Source organism: Suncus etruscus, chromosome 2 (assembly GCF_024139225.1).
Source record: "Suncus etruscus isolate mSunEtr1 chromosome 2, mSunEtr1.pri.cur, whole genome shotgun sequence".
NCBI classification, from domain to species: Eukaryota; Metazoa; Chordata; class Mammalia; order Eulipotyphla; family Soricidae; genus Suncus; species Suncus etruscus.
Genome location: NC_064849.1, coordinates 78,144,169 through 78,167,979, shown reverse-complemented (window position 1 = coordinate 78,167,979; position 23,811 = coordinate 78,144,169). Strand labels below are relative to the sequence as shown.

At 31.9% G+C, this 23,811-nt stretch overlaps 1 pseudogene; it reads left to right on the top strand.

Moving 5' to 3' along the window:
* The first annotated feature begins 5,618 nt into the window (after positions 1-5,618).
* Positions 5,619-5,719, top strand: LOC126002337 (uncharacterized; annotated as a pseudogene).
* The last annotated feature ends 18,092 nt before the right edge of the window (positions 5,720-23,811 follow it).

Below are 23,811 nucleotides of genomic sequence, written 5' to 3'. Positions count from 1 at the left end.
AAGATTCTAGCAGTATAATGATAACTTTAAAATATTAACAAAAGCATATTTGAAATAATAGCTCAGAAGCGATATGTTGCAGCACTGGGGGTTACGGTCTAGATTTCAATATACACATTGAATAGAAATTTTAGCAGATATCATGTTTCTGTAAAAAATAGTATGTAGTAGAGAGGAAGGGATGAATAAAAGGAAGTTTCACATGACAACTCTCAGTTCTGGCCACTATAATTTTAAAATGTCACAATATAGAATTATGTATAACAAAAAGTCATCCATTTGCATGCATATTAATATTTATCCAGTGTTTTGATCACCTTCAATAAGGAAAAAAAGAAATTAAAATCTTCATATGTACTATTTTCTAGATAAATATAGAAATGTGGTGGCAGAGATAATATGCCGAAAAGTTCAGTAATCTAATCCAAGTCCTTGTAGTGTTTCCCAGTTATTTCTATGCTAAGCAATGAGGTGCAGCAAATTTATTATGAAGATTATATGCTTCAATCTCTCAAGAATGAGGTTCTGTTTTAAGTGAAGATGAAAAGACTTAAAATGCTGTTAGTTAAGACTGAGGAAGTGGGGCTGGCGAGGTGGCGCTAGAAGTAAGGTGTCTGCTTTGCAAGGGCTAGCCAAGGAAAGATCGCGACCACGGTTCGATGCCCTGGCATCCCATATGGTCCCCCCAAGCCATTTTTGAGAGCTCAGCCAGGAGTAATTCCTGAGCATCAAACGGGTGTGGCCTGAAAAACCAAAAAAAAAAAAAAAAAAGACTGAGGAAGTATATAGATAATGGAGAAAAGAGTTGATTTGTCGATTGTAGACTCCCAAATAGGTAGTACATGCAATAATGAAGACAGTGTAAGAGAAGACTGTTTTTAATCTATTGACTTGACCCAGGACATAGAGATATGCACACATCTTAGAGATCTGCTATCAAAGCCATACTTAAGGTGGGTCCACATGTCACAGAGACCTGTGATGGATTTAATATTGTGGCTAATTCACCTTAAATGAAATGTAGGATAACCAGATTTCAGTTTTAAAGGTCATTCTAGTTACATCTCTGTCAACCAAACCATTCTGTAAAGAATAGTATGAAATGTCAAAATATATATGACTTAATTTCTTTCTAGTATTTAATAGATGACAAACGTATTAACAATAGCATTTTTTATATAGCTGAGGGTGTTTTACTTAATAAATTGAAAATATAACAGAATTCTTTGGACTACTAATAGAGAATAATGTATTTGTAAATAGAAATGAGTTTTACAATGTAAACAAAGTAACCAGAATATAAAATTGTATATATAAAATCATATGAATCAATGTAAAATATAATATAAATATAAAACATGTATTTAGAATGTATATTTATATATTTTATATATAAATAAAAATCAGCCATTTTAAGTAGAAGCCAGAAATAGAAGTGGAATTGTACCAATATAAATATTGTTGGTTTGGATTTAGGAAAGCAAAGTCTCTGCCAGTTTGGACTAAAATGGGAAAGATGGAATAATATTGCCATTTGGCTGCAAATACACTCAATTATTCAAGAAAGTGAAAGAACTGCAAAGACATTTCAGAAATTAACACAACTTTTACTTCCAAAAGGGACTCAGAGAATTATCACCTATACAGAGACTTTGGTGGAGTCAAAGGGTGTAGACATTGCTCACTTCAAGACTCCTACTTACCCTAAGACCAGGAATTGAGAGAATCACATTTTTCTCAAACCCTAAGAACTAATATAATTGTATTGTTAAGGTGAGAAGTTGTTGCTACTATCACTTTTTCCTCTTTCTCTCCATTTATCCCCTTAGTAATGAAATTTTCTGCCCTATGCTAAGCTACGACTGAATTTGGGGAGTATATAACACATTTAGTTTTATGGGCTCAAAACTGGAAAGAATGATTTCTTTGGATTTAATTGAATACTCAATCTCAAACTTTTTCTAGTGCCTACATATTTAGATGAGACTTTCCCTTCAAGTTTTAGAGCTAATACTCAAATGAGTTAATATTTTGGGTTATATTTGAATAGAATTCATGTACTTTGCAATTAAGCAGAGGGAGATTTTTAAGGCAAAGAAGAGTAGTATAAATGGTGCCTCTAAATGTTAAAATTTCAATTCATAAGATGATATATTTGGGCACAAGTCTTAAAGGCAAGTAACTGAATTTACATAAAGTAGAAAGTGTTGCTTTATAAGAAAAGAAAAAGAGATATTGTTAGTTCTCTCTGTTCATATATTGTAAAGAGTTCGCAGAGGATACACTAAAAAGAGGGTCATATGCAAGTCAAGAAAGTTGCTCTTAGCAGAGATTGACCATCATAGTCTATGATTTGGAGCTTCCATCATTAGGTGTCTGAGAAAATAAATGCTTCTTGTTTAAATTACTTGGTATATTGATTTGAAGTTTACTTTAGTTTTATATAAAAAGTCTCATAATTTGGTTCTTGGAACACTGGATTATTTATTTTTATATAATGTACTTAACCCTCAGATGCTATTCTCATAGCTCAGTTATACATATTCAGAGAAATAAATTTGTAAGTAAGCAATGTGGTTATTTTTCAAATATCTCTGCATTATTACTATCATTCACTGCAAATCATGATGATAATATTGTTAATAGGTTTATTTTGTCTTTTCTTAGGCTTTTTACTGTACCAGTTTTAATAATTTCAGTACATTAATATTTAAAAGAAATATAATTCATTGCACTAATCAACAATTCTAGTGTTCTTTGCTCTTTTGTTTGTTTATTGCCTGGATTTGTTTAATATTTTAATTTATTCCTTCCTCCTGCTATTAAAATTATTTTTGATCTTCTTCCACTTAAACTAAGAAATCAGATTAATAATATGGATTATCTTTTCTTTATCTTTGCTTGTTAATTAATCTTTTTGACTAACTTTTCTGAGCATCATTTTCCATATTCTATTTAGATCTAAGAGCGAGAAATTTATATTGTAATCCTAAAAAAATACCAGTTTATCTATTTATATACTTATTTTAGTTTTGAACCACACCTGGATGGCTCAAAATTTAATCATTTTACTGTGATCGGGGATCACTCCTAGTAGTGTTTAGTGGACCAAATGCATTGACAGAGAGCATACAAGGTTTGGCAGAATGCAAGGCAATATACATACACTGTCTCTCTGGGCCCACTATTTCTTTCTTAACATATGAATTTCTTTCTATATTTATCATGTTATATGTTAATTTGTTTCTCATTATCATATTTTATTAGTTAATTTAGTCAATTCAAACTATATGTGAACACTTAACTGTTAATATCATCCCCATGCAAGATTAAATTACATGATTCCTTTTGTGTCCCTGTAAGTTAATGATCCATGTTGTGTTTAATGTCTAAAGGCTGGTATTTTAGTTTAAATGAACCATATTTGAAATATTCATATGCATAATTGTCAGTTACCTTCAGAGGGAGATAACTAATAGAGGTTACCACTCCATTGGATTTATTCTGAAAATATAAGGTTATTCAGAAAAAAGTGTGACAGATTATATTCACCAACGAAGGGACACTAACATGTAGAAAAATTGCAGATGTCAGGGACAGGAAAAAGAAAAAAATAGTCAAAATGAACTAAGACTCTATCCTGAGGTTAGAATTTTACTCAGTAGTCAACGTAATTTATATGTATCATATAAACTTGATTCATGGAGCATATTTATGAAGATATTATATTGTAATGTTGCTTGAGAATAAACTTAATGGGCATAAAAAGCAAACTATGAGAAATATGTTAATGAGGAGACAATTCCATTACTGGGCATTTTTAACTGTTTTCAATGCACTCTTTTTTTTTTTTTTTTTTTTTTTTTTTAGTTTTTGGGTCACTCACACCCGGCAGCGCTGACTCTATGCTCAGAAATCTCTCCTGGCAGGCTCAGGAGACCAAATGGGATGCCGGCTTTAGGAACCACCGATCTTCTGCATGCAAGACAAATGCTTTACCTCCATGCTATCTCTCTGACCCCTTCAATGCACTCTAGATTAACAAAGATGGACCTACAAATATACTAAGTGAAATAAGGTAAAGGAATATGAACGTACAAAGTCAAATCCAAAACTGAACAGAAACAGGTTACAATAAAATAATGGAAGTTAGTAGAACACAAAAGGATTTATATCCACATATCAGAAAATTTTGGCAATATATTATAATAATAAAATATAATATATAATAAAATTGAGCATAATATAACATGATTAGTGCAATATTCAATTCATTTATTTTATAAAGCTACACAATTTAAACCTTAAATTAGTTTTATTATAGACTAATCTTTTCTCAATTAAATATAAAAAAACAGGAACCAGAGACGTATTATAATGGGTAAGGCAATTGAGCTTATGCAGTTGATTTTAGATCCACCCCCCAGTATCCCATTGGGTGCCCAAAGCCTATCAGCAGTGACCCCTTTATGGAGCTCTAGTAATAAACACTGAATATACTCCAGGATTAATCCTTTCTCCACCCACCAAATGGGACAACTTGATCAAATTTTCAGATATAACTGAGGAGACAAATCTAAGAATACAACTTTAGAAAAGATTGGTAAACCATGATACTGAAATCATGAGGAGAGATTTTAAGGATGAAGGTAAGCAGGATATAAGAAGTTGAACAAAATAATAAATAATTTTTAGAAGAATCTGGACAAAAGAGGTGACAATGCATAGTCAATAGTAATTTTGTTTTTGCATTCAAGATCATACTTGCAAATCTTTTTTTCTGTGGTTAGAATACCTGTGCCTCTCAAATTTTCAAAAACCTCATATGAATCATGTAAAAACAAAAGCGTCTAAAGTAGAATGATACTCAGAATCCTCAAGGATTTTTGATGTTTCCCGTATTTCTAGTCTGGGGTGCTACTTGGTAGAAGGAATTATTTTGCTCTCCTATGATAAAGACACTTGGAGAAAATCAGCAAAAAGTAGATAAGAACAGCAAGTGTCTTGGAGGATCACTTGAGGACAACAAGATGATTTTATAGATTTTCATTTCTAGCATTTTAGACATTAGGAGAGAAAACATCCTAGAAGACATGCTGGCACTAGAAGGACACAGATTCTTTAAAGCAATGAGCTGGTGTCATTTCTATGTTAAGGAAGAATTGTGGAGTCCCAGGCAGCTCTCCATTCCACCCACAGAGCATGTGTTTCTTGGAACTGGAGAAGGACTCAAGCTAAATGTTCTTCGGTTTTAGAGCTAAAAGCATAATGATCCTAAGCACCCCCAAAAATAAGTAATTGGACCATATTACAATTGACACTAGCAATCACACAGCACTTCCTTGTGAAGTAATAAGGATATTGTCTTAAAAACTGCTATCAAGGTAGTCAAAGGACTACTCAAATGCAAGTTCATTTCTTAATTTTAATTTCTTTACTGAATACTGCCTTTTCAATCAGAATCACTCTCTGCCCATATAATCCCCGTTTCTCCACTTTTTATGGAAGCCACTTTACTCAGTAGAATTGTAAAGATAATATGTTCATGATTTTTTAAAATGAAGACATGTTGTAGATAGCTTGAAAGAAACATTATTAATAGTAATTTTAGGCAGTCTTTGCTTCAGCAGCATATATACTAAAATTGAAACAATGCAGAGTAGATTAGAATGGTCCCTGCAAAGGATGGCATGCAAATTCTGAAGTGTTCCATTATTTTGGTAAGGTGCACAGGAAAAGGATGCTGTTTATTGTATGACTTAAACCCGATAATGAACACATTTATAACCAGTGTTAAATAAAGCAATTAATATTTAAAAAACATTCTAAATGTAGAAAGAGCCTCTGATCTTTAAGAAAAAAGAAAAATACATATAATTTAGGCAAACCACAAATCACACAATTATAACACCTTTTCTGAAACAACTTTCTATGTATTATTACTTACATTAGATTCTCATAACCTCAGAGAGATGTTTTTCTTTGGATAATAATAATGAATATTGAAATATTTGTAAATATTGAATACTAATAAAATATATGAGGTGTTATTCCTTAATAAAAAAAATCCAAGTATGGAGTTCTAAAGAAACAAAATGGTCTAATTTAAAACAGCTCTCACATTTATTTGAAAAGTTTGTGAAAGATGCCAAATATCTTCTAAAATCCAAAGAAAATTTTGCTCTGCAAGAAATATTGTGAAACATGACATGGAGCATTTCAACGTGCCAAAGCAATATCTCAGAGACATACATCCAGAAATCTACTTCCTTTTATTTCAGAGGGAGTCTTGAATTGAACCTCCACGCTTCAGATATCTAGATTTGAGTCACCCAAATTGGACATTCAGTCTGTAGATAGTCCCAGCGTTTCATTCCCTTTTGTGCCATATGATCCATGAAATGAATACATTTACCTCTTTTTCCAGCCATCACTCAAAGCTACCCCCGCATAGAATACAATAGTGAGAGAAATTGTGTTGGAAATTTAAAAATATGTATTAAATTCTTGCTTCTGAACCATTGTGATATGCACGTTAAAAATATCCAATGATGGTTGCTGTAATAACTCAGTTGGGAGAACATTATACTGAAAAAATATCAAATGATTATTTTCTTTTTTTCTCTTTTTTTTAAGTTAAAAAGAGCTTTTATTTATTTTAATTTTATTAATTTTATTTTATTTTATTTATTTTTTAAAATATATTTATTTAAGTAACATGATCATATTTGGGTTACAGTCATAACAAGAACACCCCCCTTCATCAGTGCAACATTACCTCCTCCCCCCTTCCCATCCCCTGCCTGTATTCGAGACAGGCATTCTACTACAGTAATTTGCTTTTAAGTTCAGTAAGTTGTATTTTTTTCCTTAAAAGATAAGAGTAAAAAATATAGTAAAGTTGTGATAGTGGCAATCACCAATGTTTGCATAGGTCCAGAAAAATGGAGAAAATAGGAAAAAAAAAATCCTTGACCTGATTACAAAAAGGCCTCTCCCCAGAAGTTTATTGGCATAAGACAGACTCTGGGTTCCAGGCATACCAGTCTATCCAACTCCAGTCATTCTCAAGGTCCCAGTGAAACTTTTTCACACTTTAGCTATTGTTGGTATCAGACTCTTATATTTAAAGACTCTGGATTCTGTGCATTTCTTTCATCGATGTCAGGCTGATGTTTTATTTTATTTATTTATTTATTTATTTATTTATTTATTTATTTATTTATTATTTTATTTCTGAGAGAAGAAAAAGAGACAAAAAGAGATAGAGATGTCCAAGAGGGTTCAGACTTCTCCAAAGTTAAAAAGATCCCAGGTATACATCTAGCATGAAAATCTGAAGGCTTTAAAGTACAAATCTCAAGAAGGGAGTTACAAATGATGTGTATGCCGGTTTTATGTACATGGACTTGCAAGACATTATGTGGCTTTTTTCTTTATTCATCCCTAGAAGATGTCTTCTAGTTTTTCCACAAAGTTATATTTTCAAATCATTTCTATTTAGAACATTAATGAGATATTTCTTTGTTGTATACAACTTTCTTCTGTGAAAAAATAGGGACATTCCTCTGCTTTGAATCTTTGCTGTATTCAAATAATGCTGCTTTTGTTTTTTTTTTTTGTGGTTTTTGGGTCACACCCGGCAGTGCTCAGGGGTTATTCCTGGCTCCGTGCTCAGAAATTGCTCCTGGCAGGCACGGGGGACCATATGGGACGCCGGGATTCGAACCCATGACCTTCTGCATGAAAGGCAAACGCCTTACCTCCATGCTATCTCTCCGGCCCTGCTGCTTTTGTTTTTTAATTTTAGTTCATTAGTCACTCAGAGTAGAAACTAAACTCAAATATTCTATTTATTTGTAATGTGATATGATATAACAGACAATAACCTGATATTTATATATATTTATTCCCTCATTTGTATAATGAAGAAAGTAAGATTTTCTCATAATATATGTGGAATATATGATCAATATGGTGGGGAAATAAAAAATGTGTTAATAATTTAAATAATATTTATTTTTAATTTTTATAACTTATAGTCTGGAATACTGAAGAAGACTTGTGTATGTATAGTCAGAGAACCTGGTTTGGGTCAATTATTCAAAACTTATATCCTTTATGCATTCTAATGGATTAGTATAAATTTTAAATATTTTTAATTGTATTTTCTTATTGAACTAATATTGTAAACTGCTGAATACATTCTTAGCAAACATTCCTAATTTTTGGGGGGCCACACCCGTTTGACACTCAGGGGTTACTCCTGGCTATGTGCTCAGAAATCGCCCCTGGCTTGGGGGGACCATATGGGACGCCGGGGGATTGAACCGCTGTCTGTCCTATGCTAGTACTTGCAAGGCAAACACCTTACCTCTAGCGCCACCTCCCCGGCCCCAACATTCCTAATTAATCTTCCATGTAGGTAATTCTAAATATTTTGTTCTAAGAGGGAAAAAAATAAGCTTCCATATTCTAAATTTCATTGAAGTCAATAGAATTTTCTCTATGATCATATCTTATATGTTCAGAAACTTTATAAACTTTTGCAGTCTTCTTTATAAAGACAGAGTGGAATAAATAAATATATGTAAACAGACCAATGTCCAAATAAAATTCTTTCTGAACTGATGCCATTTTATATTGTTATTTTCATTTTATTAATATTGCTTTCTTTAAAATGTAATTTAGTGTAAATTAAAATGAAGATCAATATGTATTTAAAACAAAAACATTTCTTTTGCATACAAAATAGATATCAGAGCTTGAAGAATATAAAAGTTTATCTTTAAAAGGTCAATTATTATGAACTGTACTGGAGATTAACACAAGAGGGTGATGACACTTAGAACTGAACTCCATAACGGCATGAAAAAAAAATATATATATATAAATATATATTACATGTTACTATTTCAGAAGAAACAAAAAGACCATTTAATGACATCTCCTAATTAAATCTTTCAAGTTCCTCAAATTTCATGGGGCCGGAGAGATAGCATGGAGGTAAGGCATTTGCCTTTCATGCAGAAGGTCATTGATTTGTATCCTAGAGTCCCATATGGTCCCCTGAGCCTGCCAGAAGTGATTTCTGAGCATAGAGCCAGGAGGAACCCTTGAATGCTGCCGGGTGTGACCCAAAAACCAAACCCCCCCCAAATTTATGTGTGTGAGCTCATGCAGGTGTTTCAATACATATTATTGCTCTCTTCAGTTCTTCTTCCTCATCACTTCTATGTCATCTCCCCATGGCAGAATTCTGCACAGATCTAAGCAATATTTATATGAAATATTTGCTTGTAAATCACAATTTTTAAAAAATTTCAGTTTATTTAAAAAACTAATTACTTTTTGCATCAGAAAAGAAGTGCCTTGGAACCCACTCCTTTTTTAAGTGTGATGATATTTTAATAAGTAGCTTGAAAAAAGTTTATTAGTATTTGGAAAAAATTTGATAATTATCCATTATTAAATGATATAAAAATAGAGAATATCAGAAATTGCACCTCATTTGGGCTGAGAGGTTCTCAGAGGAATTTGGTAATGGTTAGGTGCTATCACCAACAGCAGAGAAAAACATTCTTGCAAATAGTCCAGGTTTGATTAAAACACATTAATTATATAATAATTTTATAAATAATTCATATAAAATAAAAATAATTTATTCTTAAGAAATTAAACACAAAATATAATTATAATAAATACATGATAAAATATGTACTATATAACATATTATATAAAAATAATATGGTACATATTATAATAACATATGGTACATATAATACATCATATATAACATTATATATGCTCAAAATATGAATTATGGTATAAAATAAAGAAATTCTGGAGAAAGCCTATTAATTGTGAGAATTATTCATTTTAGAGTAGTGCAGTTACCATTAGAATTTACAATGAAGAACTAGACTTGGCAAAAAACAACCAAGCTGCTGGGAAGACTTTTTTTTGTTTGAATATGATCCAGTTCTTGACACTGAACTATTATACTGTATTATGATTTGGCCATTAAAATAATTTTATATCATTTCTACTTTTCTGTGTGCATTGAAATCAAACCCTATTACAATGGTGACAACTTTTCTCTTTTCTGAAACATATAATAAAAGAATTCAAGAGATCAGAGTGATAGTACAGGGACAGAGTGCCTGCTTTGCACATAGCTGATCAAGACTCCCAGTACCACTTAAAGTTCCTGGATATAAACCAAAAGTGATCCCTAAAAAGAGAGCCAGAAAAAAGCCCTGAGCACTTCTGGGTGTGCCCCAAATCAAAGGAATGGAATACAGCAAATTACCTTGGCAGATATTTTATAAATGAAAATCTAACTCTCCTTTTATATGCTATGACTTTATACTAATCTAAATTGTGTTCCTATGTTGTTATTTGTTTATTGTTATTTTTAATCACCTTTATTGGTGTGTCTATAGGATGTCTGCTTTTCTCATATGTGTATCTCTCTTCATCAGACTCAAAAGAGTATTAGCATTTGAACAAATGACTGGGTAATTTTTTAGTAAAGTTGCAGTCTTTGGAAATTCCATTTACATATAATATGGAAGACAATTTGCATCTACATGATAATTATTTTCTTGGAGAATAACACTTGTTTTCTTACTATTCACAAATAGAAACATCATGTGAATATTTAAATCAATATGTTTTAGAAAACACAGTTTTATTCCTAAGTTAAGGTTTTCCCTCTTCATTCCAACTCATCATCTTGTTCACTTCTCAGAGGGAAATATTGATTTTCTTCCATATTCATTAATTAGAGACAATTGATCACAAGTCTAGGTGTATGTAAACATCCTACATGTTTGGTTATTATTTTAAATATTGTCTTCTAAAATAGTCAACTAAACCTTGCATGTTTTCACACTTCCATTTCCCAACATATATTAGACATAAATCTTCAAACTTTATGCCATTTTAATAAATAACATGTGTATTGCTTTAAAAATAAAATGAAGCTAACATACCAATGGCTTGAATACATAGTAGGTAAAATCCAGTGTTCAATAAATAGCATTCAAATATCATAGAACTATAGTTCAACCAAGAAACTCAATATCTAGAAGATCCAGAATCTTTAACTGTACAATATATTTTCTTAATAATTTTATTAAGTAAATTTCTCTTAAGAATTTTTACTTATTTGAACAAATACTTCAAAATTATGTGCATGTTTGTCAATATCTATTTTTTCCTGATACATTAAACTATAATTTTACCAAATTTGTGAGTTTGGAGAAAGATTAAAATGATGTCTTTAAGACTTTAATTAAAAAGTAACTGCAATGAGTTAATAAATATTTTCTCTAAATGAACATAATAATGATTTCTTAGAATACTTTACAAATCCTCCTATCTTTCCTCATAGTAAGACACAGGCCTAAGAATCTGTTTCAGCCTTCAATTTAGAGAAACCATATTGGTAAAAAAAAAAAGCTTTGCTAAAACAATATTGACATTTCAATTTTATATTCTGTCCCACTAATTTTATAACCAGTCTTGGTGGATGCAATATAAGATTTCAATCCGATGACACTGTTTTTAATCCCTAAAATCATGTGAGGCAGGAAGGCCACTATCAATTTACCTTATAAATTGATGTCTACTTTTAATTTGTCACTTAGCTCTTACAATTGTATGAGTTGAACTCTTTTAATGTTGTTTATTTGCAGGTCATATCTAATTCTCAAAGGCTAGTTCCAGTGCTTGGCAAGGGGGGATTAATGGCTTCTGCCAATGTTCTGGGGACCACCCGAGATTCTGTAAGAAAAATCAAGAGCACTCTGAGCTATTTCCTTGGCCTTGAAGTGTTCTTTGTTTTTGTTTTTGTTTTTTTTTTTGTCCTGGGGCCTCACCCAGCAATATTCAAGGGTATTCCTACCTCTGCACTCTGGAATTAGCCCTGATGATGCTCAGCAGATCTTTTTTTTTGTTTGTTTGTTTGTTTTTTTTGTTTTTTTTTTGTTTTGTTTTTTGGGCCACACCCTGTAACGCTCAGGGGTTACTACTGGCTATGTGCTCAGAAGTTGCTCCTGGCTTGGGGGACCATATGGGACACCGGGGGATCGAACCACTGTCCATCCAAGGCTAGCGCAGGCAAGGCAGGCACCTTACCTTTAGCGCCACCGCCCGGCCCTGCTCAGCAGATCTTACTGGATTCAAGAATCAAACCTGGGTCATCTGTGTACAAGACAAATACTTTACCAGCTAAAGTTTTTAACGAAATAGTAATCTATGATAATTTAAGCATAAGACTTTTCTAATGAATCTTGATTTATATTCTTCTAAAGTTGTTTTTTTGTTTTTGTTTTTCTTTTTGGGAGGGAGGGGCTCACCTGGTGACGCAAAGCAAAAGCCATACCACTGCTAAATCACTCAGGCCCCTAAAAATTGTTTTTAGTATAAATCAAAATGACATAAAATAAAAATTTTATTGTTCTTACTTATTATACTTTTGAATGTTTCTTTATACTATCTCTCTTCTCATAATATACATTATTTACCATATTTTACAGGAATGACCCCTGAATAAGGAATGATCTCTGAGCACTACTATATGTAGCCTTAACCAACTCCCTCTCCATGTGTTTCCTAACATATCAGAAATAATTCTCTTCATTTTTGAATGAAAATGATCAAACACATTATATAAAAATTATAATAACTTGAGGTAAAGAAAAAGTTATATTCAAATGCTGACTAACCCCAAAGTATACAACATAAACTTAAATGAAAGAAAATAGTGGGGCCCGGAATGATAGCACAGCAGCGTTTGCCTTGCAAGCAGCCGATCCAGGACCAAAGGTGGTTGGTTCGAATCCCAGTGTCCCATATGGTCCCCTGAGCCTGCCAGGAGCTATTTCTGAGCAGACAGCCAGGAGTAACCCCTGAGCACCGCCGGGTGTGACCCCCCCCCAAAAAAAAGAAAATAGTGAATGTATTTTCTTGCAATGAGATAAAAAAAATATGTCCATAATAAATAAACATATATAATTAAAACAGAATTGTTTTTCTTCCTAATGCAAATCATGTATTTCCTGTCATCATAACAATGCATCCAGTTTATTTATCTTTCATAATTCACATGAAGGTCAACTTTCTCACAATATGTGACTGTTATGTTTTTAACATCTAGTACCATTATTACATAATTAAAACACTATTACTTTTATATTTATTTCTTAAATATTCCATATTAATCTAATTCTAATGGTTTAGGGATCAGAAAATTTTTTAAGGTCTGAAAATACAATGTTGGCCTTTGTAGATAGTTTGCCTCTACCAAACATCAAACTGCATAGTTGAAATAGAAAAACAACTATAAAATATGTATATAGTGCCTAGAGTGATAACACAGTGGGTTGGGCATTTGCTTTGTAAGCAGCCTACCTAAGTTTGATCCCCAACATCCCATATGATCCCTCAAGCTTGCCAAGCGTGATTTCTGAACATAGACCTAAGAATAATGCCTGAGTACCTCAGGAAGTGGCCTAAAAACCAAAACCAAAACCAAACAAATGTATATGAAAAAAATTATATGAGCTCTAGTAACCTTATGTAGAAAAGTAAATGGTTAATATTTATAGAGTTTATATTAAGGGGTTAACTAAATTAACCAACTCATGATAAAATGATTTACATAACAATAAAGCAATAATATAAATTAATGGACAAAAACAACTAAACAGAGAACTTTGGTGTTTTCGACATTAGTTTTTTGAATAGAATGCTTATGCATATATGTTTATTCTCACAATAGCACTTGTTCAAAACAAATTTGGGCCTCCTAATTTGAAATTGAAAACAGGATCAATTTGCACAGTACTCAGGAAAATCCATTTCACTTCCTTAGAGTAAAACTGCATTTTGGGTAGAAAACACTATTACCAAGCTTAATGGCATATCTCATTATCCAAAATTGACTCCAATGAATTTGTCCAATTTCAAAAATAAGCTTACAATGAAAGGATAAAGACTGATTACTACTGAATCTCCAAAGATATAGTTCAGGTTAAAATCAATTCAATGTAACTTAGAGCTGCATCTTATTTATTTTTCATTTGCATAGATTCAATTGGAAACAATGACAAAATTTTGTCCTTGCCATTTTGAGGGTAAAGGTGAGGAAAACGGATGTCCATATTGATAATGACAGTATTATATAACTGATAAAATTGCTACACTTCTATCATTCATGTGAAATAAATATCTCTCTATAAATTCAAAATAAATGTGATTTATCCATTTCTTGCTTATGTAGAAAGTTTGGGATGACTTTATATTCAAATGGCAAATGAGAAAATGGATTAAAATTTCAAGGCATTTCTAGGAATATATATGATGGAAGATAATATAGAAATTGAAGATTAATGGTGTTGTATGTGTTAAGATTTGGTTGTATTATATCAAAATTCACTTTTGAAAAGTAGCATTTAATAAGAATCGACACTGCTATTGTCTAATTCCCAAATATTTTTAAGATCATGTTTATTTACATCATTTAAAGACATGAGCTCATTTTGAACAAACTTTCCTTAAAAGAGATCACTTTTCTAATCATTTCTCTCATTCACAATATACTTATGATGGTTTTTATTTTATTTATACATTTCAGTATAAGGGGTGTGTCTGTATATTTTTGTGTAAATGGGAAGTAAAAGGACTAATGAAAAAATAATGAATAATGAAAAAAATCCTAATTGCATTCTAGAGAATATATCCATAACCTCAATGCCAGACTAAATTTATTCTATCATGATAACATGGTGTTATCTTTTGTCTCAAAGTTGATACAATCAAAATATATTTTGTAAAACATATATTTAGGAACATATTTATATTACTCTAACCCACAACCAGTTAAAAATACACAAAACCTCCTGGTTAGTTTCTTTTATAAAAATATACTTAAAAGCAAAGCTTTAAAATATTGTTTCTCACACTAACATTCCCAAGTTTCAGAATGAGTTTCAATACCTTTCTCCTATGTCTTGCATTTCAGCTAATTTTCTTCCAGCTGCTAAATCCATACAGTGTATATTAAATCTTTTCACCATTTGTTTTTCTTCCTTAAGAGGGCTCTCCTCAAATATATACCCTAGAGAAAAATATACAGGGATCTGTACACTGATTCCAAATGCTTCCTAATGAATGAGTGACATCTGAGGTCTCATGGAATCCATCATCACAATGGCAAACTTGTGACAAGTTGATAAAAACATCTACTCATATTAACATAAACCCTCCCACTATAATTCCAAACCCTCTTAATATCTTCAAATGACTCCTGTGCATTTAAAACACTTTTTTGTTTGTTTGTTTGTTTGTTTTGGTTTTGGTTTTTGGGCCACACCCGGCTTTGCTGAGGTGCTCAGGAGTTACACCTGGCTGTCTGCTCAGAAATAGTTCCTGGCAGGCACGGGGGACCATATGGGACACCGGGATTCGAACCAACCACCTTTGGTCCTGGATCGGCTGCTTGCAAGGCCAACGCCGCTGTTCTATCTCTCTGGGTCCATTTAAAACACTTTTACTTGTAATTATAATGTGTTCCAGAATTACAATTGATAGGAGAAAACAATTTTAGACAAATATTTATCATGTATAATTGATGGTGAAATGAGTATACTTTCCAACTTTGTTCAATGAAGTAATATTTATATTTCTCCATTTTAATTTTACAATATTCAGAATAGACACAGGTATTATATCTGACTCTGTTCATAAATATTGCTTTAAACAGTGCTCAGGAGATCATGTTTATCTTCGAACTGAGCCATAAAGAGCCACTTTCAAATCAAGCACCTTGCACATACTAGTTCTGTCCCTTTTCAACATTGAAAAGGGATTAGCCAATCATCTTTGTTTTCTTTTGTTTTGTTTGTTTTTTAATTTTTTCGTTTTGGGGCCACACCCAAAAATGGCTCTCAGGGGTTACTCCTGGCAGTGTGCTCAGAAATCGCTACTGATTCGGGGGACCATATGGGAAGCCAGGTGATCTAACCGAGGTCCATCCTAGGTTAGCGCATGCAAGGCAGATGCTTTACCGCTTGCACCATTGCTCCGGTCCGGCCCCAATCAACTTTGTTTTTAATTCATCTGAATTGAGTCAATGAAAGTCTTTGCAAAAATTACAATACAAGTTAGCAAGTGGGTCAGCTTAACTTATCGTTTTACATAATAAAACGATATTGTGTGCTTGTGTTTTTATATAAAGTGATCTAGGAAAAGCAGGGATGAGTTATTTTCTGATGAGGCAAGCATTACTGTTTGTCATTTAAATCTGACCTGTCCTCTTTGTGATTGAGGGCTTACAATTTTTTGCAAGATAAGACAGTAATATCATCTTACTATGTTAAAGACACCTATTACTCATGTCCCAGCCAAATTGGGATTTATGACTCAGGCATAATTCTTCCAAATATGCCTGCTGTTCATAAAAAGGCAGAGATATATGATTCAAAAATAACACCAAGACAGAAATAATTGTGCACTTTACTTTGCCTCATCGACTTTTCTTTGGAATGTATGGCAAGACCTCCACTTTTTATGAATAGACTTTTGTCAATACCACAGATGTTTATTTTCAACTTCTAAATCAAGCAAATCTTGGAGTCAAATAAAACAAATGATCAGCTCCAGCTGAGGCAGATGGATATGTATATATATATAAGAAGTATTTGTTGAAGATTGATAGGGAATCAGAGACACTTTTAAATGTCCTGCTGCTGATTTTGACTGTGCCTTAAAGAGAAGGTTACAAACATCATACATCACTTGAAAATGATGAAGTTCTATTCATCTGACAGCAGAGTCTCATTCCATATGATCAATTCGAGAGGAACAGTACATATATTTGAGAGGAGGTGAAGTTGTAGAGTGATTGTAGCAAAAAATAGCATATGCATTTCCTACAACAAAAGAAGTAAATATTATCAAGAGTATGGCAAAACATCATCATTTATAGACACTAATTGTTCAAGGTAGCTTGAGTGAAAATACAAAATTTCAACACAGATGGCAGAAACAGCATTCACTTTTCTCTGTGGGCTATCAAGTATTTTTACTTAAATATTTTGGGATTTTCACAGTCATCAACAATATAATAAAATGTTGCCTTCAAGATATATTTTTCCTTGTCCTTGAAGAATGTTCAGAGTTCTACTTACGTTTCTACATGAAAATCAAGCACAGATTGAAAAACTCCAGTGACAATAGCTTTAGTCGCTCCCAATTCTCTCTTTAAAAATCATCTGAAAAGATTCAGAGATAACAATTCGTTCCCAAAGAAACATAAGCATCATATTATGTGAATATTAAAATATGCATTATATAATGCACATATGTTTGATACAATTCAATGATTTGCTAATTATCCCATGAATGGAATTGTTGAAAATTTATTATTTTAAAATGCAAAGTAAAGTACTCATACTTGCTGAATAGCGTTACTTTTTCTAATTGTCCATATCTATATTATATCCTTATTAAATTTTAAAAAGAAAAATATTTTGTCTTATTCTAGTAGCCTGATAAAACAATGAACATTTAAAAAATGGAAATTTACACTTGCTTTTTAAATGCTCTGTTTTCTTTTATGATAGGTGTCCTCAATTAATTATATTCTGAATATTACTTGCTCATACAAGTCTTTTCCAGAAAAGTTAGCTGTTAGATCAAGTGAACCACAAATGAAGAATCATAGGAAAATTTTGCCTTTGGGTAAGAAGAGTAGCAAACTGATTTATTTCACAAGTCCACAAGACTTATTCATTGTTTTTTCTTTCACTCTCTGTGTTTTGTTTTGTTTGTTGTTTAGATCTTACCCAGCTATATACAAGACTTACTCCTGGCTCTGAACTCAGGGATCATTTCTGATGTGCTTGGAGGGGACAATATATGGAACGAAGGATCCAACCTGAATTAGCTGTATGTAAGAAAAATTCTCTACTGGCATGTTTTATCTCTTATCTTCCAGAGATAAAATGTAGATCATAATGATTCTACTATTAAAGTTATATTATTAGTTACATTATTGACACCTAGTGTTTGCCTTTCTTTCTTAGTCATCACTTATTTTTCTGCATTTAATGTGCTCCATGCCACATGTGATAAACATATTAATATCAATAAACATACAGTCCTAGCATGGATCCATTTCTTAATTTTCTAAATTCCTATAAAGATTATATAGAAAGTAATCCACAGAGGTTTAATGCAATATCAAGAGAATTATTGATATAAATCCTTGATAAATTATCTAAAAATAACTTTTCTAAGAAAAAAATAGGAAGATGTGAATGATAATATTGCTTTTCAATTTCTCTTATCCTTGAACCTGAACATAATGCCTTAGGCACTTTGAACTTTGAGTCACATGCATTTGATCAAATACAATATGGAAAGTTTTCTCTATGTTGTGATCACATGCCAGAATAGTTATGAGGCTTCCAAGATGACAAATAATTTTAAAGTGATAAAAGAACCCCTATTTAATTATGCACCTTGGATGTATTTTAATTCCTTTTTACCTTAAGTATTACAAATACATACAATTCAGAATTAGCATTTAATTCTAAATGAGTTTTATCTTTATATCATTATATGAGATGAAATGCAAGGCTGATTATTAGAAGGGGTGACAATTTAACAACATAATATATATATTTATCATTTTTTATAGTTGCATCTAAAATTACATGTCAAAATAAAAAATTAAAGGGCTAAAGAGATAATATAGTGGGTAAGGAAATTGTCTTGTGAGTACCTATCTAGGATATTTTCCCAGACACCAAATATGGCCTCACAAGAACAATCAAGAGTGATCCCAGATAACAGTTAAGAGTAAGTCCTGAGCACATCTGAATTTAGCACATAACCACCACAAAGATTTCCATCATGATATACAAAGCTTGACTTCTAATTAGAGTTAATTAAATTCAAACATATTCATGAATAAAATATACTTGTATGGGAAAATGAAATAAGATTGTATTTCAATGCTTATTCTTAATCTATGCTAAAGTTTACTTTAATATAAATATTTACTTTATTTTTGATTTTTGGTTTTAGGGCCATACCCAGTGACGCTCAGGGATAACTCCTGGCTATATGTTCAGAAATCGCTCCCGGCTCAGAGGACCATATGGGACACCAGTTATATCAAACTAAGGTCCTTCCTGGATCCACAGCTTACAAGACAAAAGCATTACCGCTGCTGTACTATCGTTCAGGCCACTAAATAGTCATTTTTGTGTGTACTAAGTTTATTTTATTTAAACACAATTTTTGTTTGTTTTTAGGTGACATCTAGCAGTGCTCAGGAATTCTCCTGGCTCTGAACTCAGAAATCGTACCTGGCAAGCTCAGGGACCATATGGGATGTCAGAGGTTGAACATGGGTTGGTCCAGGTTCAGCTGGGTACAAGGCAAACACCCTACTACTGTAAACACAAATTATTATAAATTTCTTTTCACAAACTACTCACTATAAAACAAAAATATGGAGACTATTAAGTTCATCAAGACAGTATCAAGATATATTTATGTTAATTTAGAGTAAAAAATAAGGTGGGAACGTTCACAGTTGATGTGGTTCTGTGTCTATATTAAGTTCTGAAGAAATGCTGTGTTAATTACATATTGACAAAGAACACAACTTATACTTGAAAGTAGAGTCGAGGAATTAGTAAATAAATAAAACGTGGTGCTTTCCTTAAGAGTTTTCATCAGTTGATGACATTATAGGTGCTAATCAGAGGGCTGTCCTAGGGAGTAGAATAGAATAGGATTGTCTACACTAAATTTCTATTTTAGCATATAACCCAATTCTCTTTCCTGGTTCTTGTTCACAGTGCATTGCCTGGTCACAAAAAACCCAAAATTTCTCAAGGACTAAAATATCTGTTACTTATTTAGGGCCTTTTCATTAGCATGTAATCTTTTTTAATTAATTTATTTAAAGAAAAAGCATTACATAGTTGACATAACTGAAAATAATACATTTTTAGAAAGACCAAAAGCAACATTTAACAAAATAGAACATTGAAAGAAAAACTAAGAGATGGAAGAGAAAGGAAAGAAAAATTTTGAAAACCATTGACTCACAATTAATTCATTGACGCACCAGCAGAAAGTTTAATAAACTCTTTATTTAAAAAAAGAGGATAAGAGTTAAGAAAAAAAAAGTACAGAAATAATGGTGTACAGTGGCAATATGTTGTTTGCATAGGGCCAGCAAAATATGGGTAAAATGGAAAAAGAATCCTTGTCCTAAATACAAAGAGACCTTATCCCTAGCAAGTAATCTTAATAGTGTTTCCTGGATAAATTTAATGCACATTTTCTTCTCTGAGAAGCAGAAACTGTTTGTTTTGGATCTGACTAAGTAGTTTTCTTTTTGACTTTAATGAATAATGGGATTCAAATTAAAACCAAACAAGGTAAAACAAATGCAAATGTACAGTAGCTCTTGGTTTGCACAGCTCTCAGCAGCAAAAGATAACTCAGTACTCCTTACATAGGTGATTGAATTATATGTTTCTCTCTCAAGAAACACAACGCAGTATAATAAGGCAAAAGGATTATGTGCCTTATTATATTGTGTATAAGACAAATGTGTTAATGTTAGTCTCTATTTATCAAGGACATTTTGTGGGTAAATTAATACAATTCAGTTTATTTCCTAAAGAATTTTGTTCTTATAATGCATCATACATGGATCAGATTGTAGTCTGTAATTAAATTCTGAAACACATCCATTATCTGCTATCCCTGAAAAATAAGTTTAAAAATAAATTATATAATAGTAAATTATTAACATGTACCCAGTAAAAAACAAATTCATCACATATACCTGTAACTATTATACTCTTCTTGTGATATGAGAAAAATAAGAAAAGGGTACCTGTAAATGTTTTCACAAGTTTCTCCAGCAGAATATTTGATAGTATTTTTATTATGTACATTTAGACAAAACATGAATATCACTTATACTTTGTATAAAGTAAAGAGTTCCAAAGAAATTCTTCGAGTTCCTAATTATTATCTGCTCTAGATTGGAATAACCATGAACATTTCCAGTTTCGATGATTCTTTAATATGGTCATTAAATTTTAGAAATTTTATTTATGGCAATTAGTTATTATAGAGAATAAAATAAAAGTCAAAATAACAAAGGGAAAGATTCTTGAGATCAAATATTAAATAAACCAATAGCAAGTTTTCAAATATCCCATTCCTGTAGAGACATACAAGCAATCTCCCCAGAATTGGTTTGTGGAAGAGATGTAAAGGGCTGTAGACTCAGAACATATAGATTTTTGTTCTTGGGTTATTTTTTGAAGTAGGGAATCACTTAAGCCATTTCTCTTTGATAAATGTCAATGATCACTTGTAACCTCAGGAAAATTTGGCAACATTTAGAGCATCTATAAAATTGTCGAGGCTTTTGAATTATTTTTACTTGTTCTGCAAATGGTAAGACACATTCTATCTCCTAAGAAACTTCTCAGTGATATAGCTTTTATCCTCATCACTGATTTTAATGTATGTATTTACATATGCAATTATTTATTTTATTGTACACCAGTATTTGCCAATTTCCCACTCACATCCTTGCATGTCCCCTTGCAAGAATAAACAAATTTACTTCATAGCATTTGCTACAACCCAATGGCAATTGGATATATTAAAATTTAGATCAAACTGCACTCACCACTCTTTGTGGTAAGAGAAATAACTTCATTAATAACTATCATGAAAATGGTAATGAGTGAGAGAAATAGAATGCCTGTTTCAGAGACAGGCAGGGGATGGGGGACGAGGGAGATGGGGACATTGGTGGTGGGAAGTTTGCACTAGTGAATGGTGATGTTCTTTTCTATAACTGAAACTCAATCATAAACATGTTTGTAAACATGGTGCTTAAATGAAGATATCATTATGAGGAAAAAATAAATTTGTTCCCCCCCACAAAAAAAAAAGATCAAAAGGAGTTTATTTGACAATGATAGATGGAACTGATATCTCTGGACCAGAACTTGGTGATGAAAGTGAAGAAACTAACAGGTAATACAGTCCTCCAATAAATATGCCTTGCATGCAGAAGGATGGTAGTTCCAATCCCAGCATCCCATATGGTCCCCCGCGCCTGCCAGGAGCAATTTCTGAGCATAGAGCCAGGAGTGATTTCTGAGACCTGGCAAGTGTGACCCAAAACCCAAAATAAATAAAAAAGAGCCATCTGTGATGATGGTGGATATGACGCAGTGGTGAAGGATGATGTGCATTGTATGACAAAGCCAACAGTGAACAACTCTGTAACCACGATGCTTAAATAAATCAATAAAGAAAAACAACAGAAGTTTATGTGAAATAAGTTTTACTTCATTTCATGGCGTTACTGAAGTCAGTATCTAAGGATTTACTTGGTTGTAGGTGGTAAAGTGTCTTTTCCATTACTGTTTAGGTCATCAGAATTTTCAAGATGCTACAGTGATGACACTACTATAAAGATATGAGGTGTCCAGGATTTTTAGATTTAAAACAAATTTGTTTACATGGCAGTTTGATAAGATAAGTCGGCAAGTTGGGTCTTTGATGTTGGAAGATGTAGGATGTGGTGCTGGGCTATTGAGATACCAGCCCTGAGCAAACTTTCTGTGAAGTCTGCAGCCACTATTTTCTGTCAATGATAAATCTTATTACTAATCTTGCAATAAACAGTAATAAGGACTATTTTGTTATAAATTATCTGTGCACAGCCAAATAACTGTTTGACAACAATCTAAGACATCATAAATATTTTAAAGATAATTTCAATGATGTTGCAATCATGCAATAAATCATTTTTAGTAAAAGAAAACCATAATTTAAGAAATGAATCAATTCTTACTTAATCAATTATTATTTTATTTTATAAAAACAAACATGTATAAAAAAACAAATTTAACTAACAGTTACTGAATCTAGTTTGATCTTGGTCACTGAGTATGGTTCTCTTAATCTTCTATAGTTACCCCTGAGAACTGACCTATAGCAAACTCTGAGGACTGCTGGTCATGAACCAAAAAGAGCTAATATAAAAAATTACTATCAATATTTTACTCTTCACATCCAAACCTTCAATGTTATCATCATCAAAACCATAGTTATCTTTAATAAATAATGACTTGCCAGTATAGTTTTAATCATTGCTTTTATTTTTTATTTATGTAAATTTGAAACAAGCTATTGATTTATTTCTCTATAGAAACTCAAAATTAACATCATCTTATGTTTGTTGCATATATATTTATATTTCTTATCTGAGAAGCTAAGTGCCTCTGCTATTTAAAAAAACATAATTTTATTGTGAGATAATTTGCCTAAATCATTGATCACTTAAAAAACACAATTCAATTACTTTAATATGTATACACTGTTTACAACTATGTTCACAATCAATTGAGAAAAGTGTTTATCATTTTGAAAATATCCCTTATAAGTTATGAGTCATTACTCATTCTTCCTGCTTCTAAAACCTAGGCAACCTTCAAACATTAATTTATTTTCATTCTTTATAGGTTTTCTTATTCTAAGCACTTCACAAAAATCGATTCATGCAAAAACATCTATTGTCACTAAATTATTTCATTTATGAATGATGTTTTTAAGATGAAGTTGTGCTGTAACAAATTTAAATAACTAACTCATTTGTATTTCTTAATAAAATTCCATTTTTGATATGCTGAAACCTTATATTAACTTATTACTTGATAGAATGTGGCTTACCGCATTTGT